Genomic DNA, 10375 nt, shown 5'->3' on the forward strand with positions numbered 1-10375 from the left:
GAGTTCCAGAGTATTTGCAGGTGTCTGTAGCCCAAGCCTCCTGTCTTCTACAGAACAACATTTAACATTTACTAAGTGAATGTTACCAGGCTTACCAGGCTCTGTGTGACAGCTTTTTTTCACATTTACAGAATCTGAGGCTTAAAAACAATAGATTAGTCACCCCTCGTGAGAAAAAGACACATTTTTTTAATTGTTTCCTGCTCCATGTTCAGAGTTTAGTACAGTACAAACACAGAAGAAGCATGTGAGAAATATTTGCTGGGTTGTGTTGATTGAGCTGAATTGATCTGATCTACACAGAATTAAGATGAAGGAAAGTCCAGTTCCTTTACCTCCAAGAAATGAAAACAATGGTTCTTATCCTAGGTATACATTGGGATCACCTGAGGAACATTTAAAACTATGATGCCCGGGACTTACCCTCAAGAAATTCTGCTTTAATTATTCCAATTTTCTTTCTAGTTTTTGCTACCATTTGTCAGTCTAAAGGAGCATAGCCATTCCATAGAAGTGAGTGAGGATAGTACATAAATAAACTGGTCAGTAGGAATTTCAAAGTTTCCTGCATATGCACAGTGCACAGCAAATGTGACAGTATTGTTTATTTGATCAAAACTCATTTAGTGACAGGTGCATGGCATGAATTACAACATCTCTCACTATGGGTAATTCAAAAGTAATCTATGAAAAGATATCTTTGACCCCTCTTAAAAATTTATGACTGTTTTCTCTGCTTTTCTCTAGAATGCTGACTCCAAAAATGTGTCTTGCCTTTGGTAAATACCTTGGAATGGACATTTTTATGACTAATTTCAAAGGGAGAAATCTAGAAAGCAAAAGAAGATCAAACTGAATCTGAGAGGAAACACCTATAACTGAAGCCAAATGTAATAATAAAATGTTATAAGGATAAACTCTTTGGAAGTCCTGTTGCTTACAGTGTTCTGGTCTACCAAGGATTACCGGGTTTTCAAAAATGTTGACCTCATTTCCAGAATATGGTTTGAAAACTGATTATTTTTCTAGGAATTCAAATTTTGTGAACAATTTTTCCTATCATTTTCTAGTTTGGTAAATAAGGAGATCACAGCATTTCCAGTGAAATCTGCAAATGCAATGTATCTATAAGAACTAATTGATGAAAATGACTCTAATTTCTAAGTAGATAGTTTATGATACTTTTAGAAAAAGGCTAATTACAAACAATGCATGTCAGTGTTTTAGGCTGATTATTTTCAACATCAAATTTAAAGATGCATGTTAGTTTTTTAATTAAGAAAATTAATGTATATCTGACAAAATGAAGGCATATTTGTGTTTCTATTTTCTGCTGAAGTTGGATGACCTTAGTGAGAATGAATCTGCTTATTCCAAAAACTAAAAATGTAATTAACCATGTTTGTTTACAGCTTCATATGTTGAGCAATACCTAACTTCTTTACTCCATAAAGACTTCTAAACTCAGTGGTTTGAGAAAGAAACTTACTTTTATATCTAATTAATAAAATGACACTAACAGTGATATATTTGAATGTAATATAAACTCTCTCTTTCAAAAAAGTGTACATGCATAGATCCAAGATCTACAAAGAATTCATACAACTAAACAAAAGAAAACAAATGACCTAATCAAAAAATGGGAAAACAGAGAAACACTCCTCCAAAGAAGACAGACAGATGGCTGACAGGCACATAAAAAAAATGTTTACCATCACTTATGGTCAGGGAAATGCCAGTCAAAGCCACAATGAGAATGGTCCATATCAAAATGACCAGAAACAACAAATGCTGACGAGGGCGTGGAGAAAAAAGAATCCTCCTACATTGTTGGTAGGAAGGTAGACTGACCCAGGCCCTATTAAAAACAGTATGGCGGTTTCTCAAAATATTAAAAATAGATCTACCATATGATCCAGCAAATCCATTCATTAGGCATTAATTCTAAGGGATGTATACATTTCTGTATTCATTGCAGCACTATTTGCAATATCTAAACTGTGGACCTAAAACAGATGAATGCATCAATTTGCGGTATATATACACAATGGAATACTACTTCTCAATCAAAAATAAATAAATAAACTCGTGCCACTGACAGCAATAAGGATGTTGCTGGAAGGGATTATGCTAAGCAAATTAAGCCAGAAAAAGAAAGATAAATACTGGGTGGTGTCACATATATGTGGCATACAGAGAAACAAAACAAGGAGTCAGACAAAACCAAACCAATAAAAAATCCTAGAAATCTGACTCTTTAATTGAGGCTACTAAAAGGGGAGTGGGAGTAGGGAGAGAAAATTGGGAAAGGAACCCAAATGACTATGGTGGAGGAATATGGATGTGTTGATGGTGGGTCTGATGTGGAGACATGCCTCTGAGGAGTTGTGATCCAATGCCTCTGATGTCATTTCTAATTTTTTTTTTATTTAAGATTTAGAAATGAATTCCCCTAAAATCATCCCCTTCTTCATGCCTCATTGAAAGTTTTCACATACATCCACCTTGAAGACTCCAGGAATATTTTAATTATTTTAAAAAAGCAAAAAAGAAAAAAGAAAGCAAGCTTGTAAGTTGAATATGATGACTTCTTCTTTTTCTGGTTATATGAATGACTAATCCAGAAAAAGTCTTCCAGAATGGACCTAAAAATACTAGAATTAAAAAGAAAGAAAAAATTAAAATAATTGGCAAAACTGCTGGGAAAAGGAAAAAGATCCTGATCATAGAAAATAAGAAAATAAAAATCCTAAGAGTTAAGCTTATCTTGTGCTGGTGTTTATCAGGAGGTACATGTATTGTGGGAGGCGGGTATCTGGCTATCCTAGGAGTTCATATGCTTTGGAGGATAGACAAAAGCATGAGGCTTGTAAAGGCAAAGATGGTGAACTTGGAAACATTCATATGCAGCCAAAATCCCAGAAATGTTACATTGCCAGAGGACTGAACTGGGGAGGGAGGCATCGAGCAGAGAGAGACAGTGTGTTTGGGAGAATTTATACCATCTGTGTTACCTCCACTCCCCAATAAATCTAAGCCAAATAGTTGGTTAAAAATGCTCACAGCTGAACTTATTGGGATGATGGAAATGTTCTAAAACTGAAATGTGGTAATGCACTACTGCACAACTATGTAAACTTACTAAACCCAAACTGTAAACTTAATATGGGTAAAGAGTATAACATGTAAATTATATTTCAATAAAACTGTCGGAGAGAGAGAGTGGAGATATTGCCTGTCTTGCTCCTCATCCTGACCACATAGCCACTTTCCACTTTTTCTATAGGTAATACAGGAAGTTAATGCCCCTCACTAGTATTAATTCTACTGACAGGAGGTAGATTGATTCAAAGAGAAATCAAAGATTATAAAGCTAAAGCAAAAAAAGAAGAAAGCTTATCTGGGTCATGAGGCATTGGCTGTGTCTAAATTGTTTTCTAATGTTACTTAAGCAACCTTGGCATAACAAACCAGGTCAAATCCACATAAATCCATTGCCAAGCCACTCAGACTATTACTCTTAGGGGCAAGGTTGGGGAATGTTTGTTGGGCGTGATAATGGTCTTGGAGTAACCAAAGGAGCAAAAACTAACTGAAATAATAAATCCTTTTGTCTTTTTTCAGTGAAAGTCTGTGTAACTGACTCTGTGAGAAACTTCTGAGTCATGCTGAGGATTTCCACTCATGCGCCCTATCCTAACATGGTCTCTCTGACTCAGCTTTCTGAAAACTTTTGTGTTTCTTTGGCATGTGGTTACCTTCCCCAGTGAGGTGTTAACACAAACGCCCCTGCCTCCTTCAACTCTTGGATTAATTATTCATATGTATTCCTCGTGAGTCATATGGTGTTTCCTACTTCTGCCATGCTAACACTGCTTTCCTCTTGTCATGGAACTAACAAATCTACCTCTCAAGCAATCCAGCTCTTCTCTGAGGATTTTATAATCTCTTTCTACTAAAACCAAGATGGTATCCCAAAATAATGCATTTTGGTAATACTGAGATATTTTGAATGGGTCATCCAATGACTATACTTCTGCTATTTTGCAAGTAATCCCAGTATGTTCTTAGATTGCATCTTTACTAAACATAAAGCATGTATATTTTAATCACTTTTTTGTTTTTAATATTATAAATTATTATAGTATGTGAAATTTGTAGAAAGTCTAATCATACAGAAACATATATGAACACAGGAAGCATTTGTTCAGGGCTCTCAGTCATTCCTCTTTGCCTCTAGAGGGAATCACTGTGAACAGTTTGATGTGTGTTTGTCACATCCATTCTTCTATGTGTTTCCATCTATATTACATGCAAACATGCACACACTCACAAACAATGTAATCTTGGTTTAACTTCAATGGAATAATTCTTCATTGTTGTTTTGGGGGGGCTTTAACTTAACACCTTCATTTTTTTTGTCAGACTCGTAGAATTCTGTCTGTTCTATGACCACACCATGATTAATGGAATAGATGTGTACAAGTAGTTTCTAAGTTTTTTGCCATAGTAAATAAGCTTCATGAGAATTCTTTCTGCATAGGTAGATCACATATTGCTATGTGATTGACTTTCACATCTAGGAGCTACAGGAATGTGTGATATGTGAATAAACAGGAAAGGCATGATAGCTACTGCCCAATTAACTTCCATCTAAGATACACCAACTCATACTCCCATACACAATGCATGAGAAAGTCTGTGATCCCATGCACTCACCAATACTGGATTTTTATCTAACTTTTTAATATGCCCATATGGATGGATTAAAAATATTTCCTTTTCAATTTGCATTTCCCTAAATACCAGTGAAATTTATCATCTTTTCAGATGGTGTCATTATTTGAATTTATTCGCCTATGAGTTACCGTTGCGTTTCTTCACCCATTTTTTAAAATAAATTTTATTTTTATATTCCCCATACAATTGCAACACCCTTATTTTGACCCCAATTCCTCCCCTCCCCTCCCCCCACCCTCCATAGAGTGTCTTTGGTTCATAGTTTTTTGTTGATTTTGATTTTCTCTTTCTTATAGTTATTCATTTTCCTGGTCCCTTATTTAAGTTTTCTAGATTCCTGCTATGAGTGAGACCATCCGGTATTTTCTTTTTCTTTCTGGCTTATTTCGCTGAACATGATCCCTTCCAGTGCCATCCATGTTGCTGCAAATTGCATGTGTTTATCTTTTTTGAATGCTGAGTGATATTCCATGGTGTATATGTACCACATCTTCTTGATCCAGTCATCTATTTTTGGGCATTTGGGTTGTTTCCAAAGCTTAGCTATTGTAAACAGTGCTGCTATAAACATAGGGGTGCAGGTGCTCTTTGGAATTGATGTTTCTGTGTCCTTTGGGTCTTTACCCATTTTTTCTATTGCCCTGAATCAAATTGGTTATAGAAATACTCTCAGTTATGTCTAATTATCAGTTCTTCAAGTGAAAATATTTTCTCCTTGCCTATTGCTCATCACTTTACTTATGCTTTTTTCTGTAGAGAAGTTTACATTTTTTTATGTAGTCAGGTGACTAACTGATAGTTTCTGGGGTAGGAAGGGCCTCACTTACCAAGTCACAAATCACAAAATAATTTTCTTATATTTTAATTTATTTTTTTTAAGATATATTTATTTTTATACAAGAACCGGGTCACAGGCCAGATGCCTGGGAGGGTGAGAGGATTCATTGGAGACAGAGCAGGGAACAGAACAGACAGACTGACGAAATACACTGCTGAGGGGAGCAGCGGGCGAGACAGGAGAGATCTGCTTCGCCATGTGGGATTCTCGCTGGCAGGCTGGCATCGAAACTGCGCTGCAGAGGCTGCAGACAGCTTCACAGTGCAGCGCTCAACTGCCTGCGCCACCAGGGAGGCCCTATTTTATTTTTTAATACTTTTATAGTTTTGTTTTCATATCAATATACCCATCTGGATGTCCCAATTCCTGTTGCCACTCTGTGTTTGCTTACTGAATTGGAGTTACTCAGGGTTTCTCTTGAGAAGAATGACTCATGTCTGTAGTTGTTTTCCTTTGGGTGTGTTTTAGCTCAAGGTGTCTCTTGCTCCAGTTTCTGGAAATGGGATCCATCTACTTAACAAATTCTACTCAGTCTTCTTTGGCAGTCTCTTTTTTTTTTTTTTCTATTGATAGCACTGTTACGTTTTTATTCACATTTTTATATCTTCCCTTTCATTTCAAAGTTCAAAAGGAAATAAAAGTGCATAAATTCAGTCTGCACTCTTGAATGGAAATGTCTATGTATATGTGTGCTGGGAAAAGTGAGCCAAAATTCCACTATTCAATAATAAAAAAAAGTTTGTAAATTCACTCCAATGTTTCTAATGCAAAGAAATAAAATTTTATAGAAAATCAGGATCATATCGTATTCAGTCTTGTATGGCTTTGAAACTCATGTGAATGAAGTGCATTTTCCTATACCCTTGAAAAATGTGATCTCATGAAAAAATTTCTGAAGAGTCCTCCATCTGCCCATATTTATTTATCTACAGATCAATTCATTTTTTATTAACATACTCATTTCCAGAAGGTAATAGACTCCTGTGATTAGATACAATAAAAAGTGTCTTCTCTAATCCGTGATTCCCACTGGCCTAGTTGTTTTGCTGGAGTCCTTAAACAATACCTGATTGTTCTGTAGATAAAGTCCTATATGTGCAATGGATGAGGGCATATATACCTTTCTAACTCCTAATACATACTTGGAAGACAATAAATGTTTTAATGTGTATTTCTCTGCCTAATAATGATGTTAACCCAATTTTTCATATGTTCATTTGTCCCTTTCTACATCTTCCATCATAAACTGTCTATTCCTAGAGTTTGCCAAAAAGGCCCCTTCAGAAGTACATTCTTAACTTTCTGAATTATGTTCAATCCACTGAATTTCTTTCACATCAAGTCAAAGTGAGGCTTGCTTCAAACTGCATGGTCTCTAGCTCCTTTAATTACATTATCTATGAAGACCCACTGTTTTTAATATCTTGTATATAGTAAGATTTCTAATAATGCTTAAGATATCTTACTTGAGGACCACTCAGAATTTCTGCTCAGAAAGAAGAGTAACAGCCCAGATTCTGCTCAGAGAAACCATGATGGTTACCTAAGTTTTCAAAAACATAAGGTATTTTCCAACACCCAGCCATCTGAACTCTTGCAAGCAGCTGTATGTCCTAGAACCATCACCACCTTCTCTGTTCCTTAGTCCGCCCAGGACTCTCCCAGGTATTGTTCACCTCCAGCCTGTCTCTGAAATCCCTTCCAGCCAATCTGCTTTTTCTCATCCAGGCTGGTTAGATGCCCCTCTTCTATGCACCTCAGGGCACCTGGGGAGCATGCCTGTCCCTACATATGTGACACTCATGAAAGTGTCTCCCTATCCCTCCAAGAACTCTGAGGTTCCCCAGAGTCATGCACAGGGCCCTGTGCAGCAAGCACATGTGAAAGCAAAGTGCACACACCTGCACCATTCCCCTTCTGACAGGACACCTACTCAAACCCTTTCCACAGCTCACCACTGCCTGCCGCACATAGGGAACCTCCCAAGCACTGAAATGAATTCAAGGCTGTCCACTGCACCTACATTTCCAGGCATATACAACTTACTTGTTCCTTCTCACAGTCAAGTAAAGAACAAGTGTGCTCTTCCTCACATGCTCAGGTCTGTCCCAAATACAGGTTGATTAACCTGACTCTCCTCTGCCTCTCCACTTACACCTGACTTCCTCTACCCTGATTCTTCCACATGAATTCCAAAGGGAATCTTGCCCTAACTCCCTCTTTTATTTCAACATTCCATAATTTTTGTCATTTCTGCACACATAAAACTCCACCCTTTATTACAAGCATTGCAATGGTGACATGCTTTTATGAGATGATTGGCTAATGCTATGAAATGACTTCTATCTTTTTAAGATCTGGCATTGCTGATCCTCTGGATATCTATACAAAGATACTTGCTGGATCAGAGTGCACTATTACCCTTTTCTCTCTTTTTGCACAACCTCATCTTGTTAGAGTAGATGTTTCCTACACCCAAATCCCCTGGCTTCTTACCAGCTCCCCACCCACCTCCCAGCAGTTCTCCCACACCCACATTCTTTACTGCCAAACAGCCAGGGAAACTGTTGACCTTGACTTCATGTGGAGGAATCAGAGCAGCTGGAAAACTGCATATCTGTATCCTGTACTTCAGGCTGCCAAAACAAGATCTGGTCACCCCTCCCCTCCCCAGCCACTTCACCCCATTCCCCAGACACATACACACCACACACACACACACACACACACACACACAGAGAGAGAAAACGGCATCTGCCGCCTCTCTATTCTCCAACAAAAGGGTAAACAACCTTGAGAATGTGCTTTGGCAATAGAGGGGGAACCTGTTAAATGCCTGAACAACTTCCAACCCAGAAAGTCTGATTAATAATCCAGGATGCAGCCTGGGTGTCTGAATTGCTTTTAATCCATTCATTTATTTCTTTTTAATTGAGTTAATATTAGGTTACCCTCACCAGGTATTGCTACCATAGTGCACCCATCACAAAATCACCCATAGCCCACCACCGGGGCCCACTGTGCCTCCTTCCCCCTTTGTTCTTGCCCGTCTTCCACCCTCTCTCCCCTCTGGCTGTTTCACGTCTATGGTCAGTTTTTCAACAGTTAGTTTTTAAGCTTATCTTTATCTGACTCTTAGTTTAGTTACTCCATATTCCACATATTATTGACACCATCTGGCATTTATCTTTCTCTTTCTGACTTACTTCACTTAGCATTATGCCTTCAAGCTCCATCCACATTGTTGCAAATGGCATGAGTTTATCTTTTCTCATCACTGAGTAGTATTCCGTTGTGTATATATACCACATCTTCTTGATCCACTCATCTGTTTGGGGGCACTGAAGTTGTTTCCATAATTTAGCTATAGTAAATAGTGCTGCAGTAAACATGAAAGTGCATGTTTCCTTTCAAATTAGTATTTTTGACTTTTTTTTGTATAAGTGCCTAGGAGTGGTTCTATAGGGTTGAATGGCAGATCCATTTTTAATGTTTTGAGACACCTCCATACTGCTTTCCATAAGGGCTGGACCAGCAGTGCAGGAAGGTTCCCTTTTCTCTACATCCTCACCAGCACTGCTTGTTTCTGGTTTTTTCGATAGGGCCGTTTTCACAAGTATGAGATAGTATCTCATTGTAGTGTTGATTTACATTTCCCTAATGATAAGTGATGGTGAGCATTTTTTCATGTGCCTGTCTACAATCTGTATGGTTTCTTTGGAGAGGTGTTTGTTTACTTCTTCTGTATGTTTTTTGATTGGGTTATTTGTTTTGTTTTCATAGTTTTATGAGTTCTTTCTGTAAATTTGATATCAGTCCCTTGTAAGATGTATGGTGTACAAATACTTTCTCCCATTCAGCAGGGTGTCTTTTTTTTTTTTTTAGTTATGATTTATTTTACTGTGCAGAAGCTTTTTAGTTTGGTATAGTCCGGTATTTATTCCCTTTTGTTTTCCTTGCTGTTGGGGGCAAACCCTTAAGGCATCACTAAAGCTTATGTCAAGAAATGTTTTACCTATGTTTTTTTCCATGTATTTTATGGTCTCAAGTCTTGTATCTATGTCTTATCCACTTTGAGTTGATTTTGGAGTATGGCATGGGATCCTGGTCCCCTTTGATTTGTTTGCATGCAACTGTTCAGTTTTCCCAACACCATTAATTTAAAAGGCTACCCTTGTCCCAGCATATGTTTTTGGCTTCTTTGTAGTAGATTAACTGTCCATATAGGTGCGGTTTTTATTTCTTGGGTCTCAATTCTATTGCATTGGTCCGTATTGGAATTTCTAAAAGTTCCTGGGTGATTATTTTGTTTTAAATTGCTGCTCAGGAATGCCCAGTCTTCCTTACCAAATCTCTGGCTTCCAAATATGGCCACCTGATGGAAAAAAAAGCAAGGAGGGCCCCACCCCTGGGATTAGCACTGCCAATCCACCTTTGGTTTTGATTTTGGGCGGACTCCAGAATACACCCTTGAAACTTAAGGAGCTGCACACCAGTTACCTAGTACGTGTGGTGAAGGAGAGTGGTGGTTTCTCTGCAAGCAGCGAGGGCATCATACTACTGGGTGAGTTGTTGGGTTCTGGGCCCTGGGACTGGGCAGACCTCAGACAGGATGGGGTGCTGGCTGGCTCCGTGGTGCCTGTAATGCAGTGAGCCACCAGCTGCAAGGGGCGATGTGGCCAAGATCAGTCTGCCTACCTGTGTGGACACTGGGTGGAAGCAGGAAGGGAGCTCATCCTGATAAGCCCAAGCGAGCTCTGCACCTCTGCCGAGCGCCAGATTACCAGTTCCCAAGCC

Source organism: Talpa europaea, assembly GCF_964194135.1.
Source record: "Talpa europaea genome assembly, chromosome: 3".
Taxonomy (NCBI): Eukaryota; Metazoa; Chordata; class Mammalia; order Eulipotyphla; family Talpidae; genus Talpa; species Talpa europaea.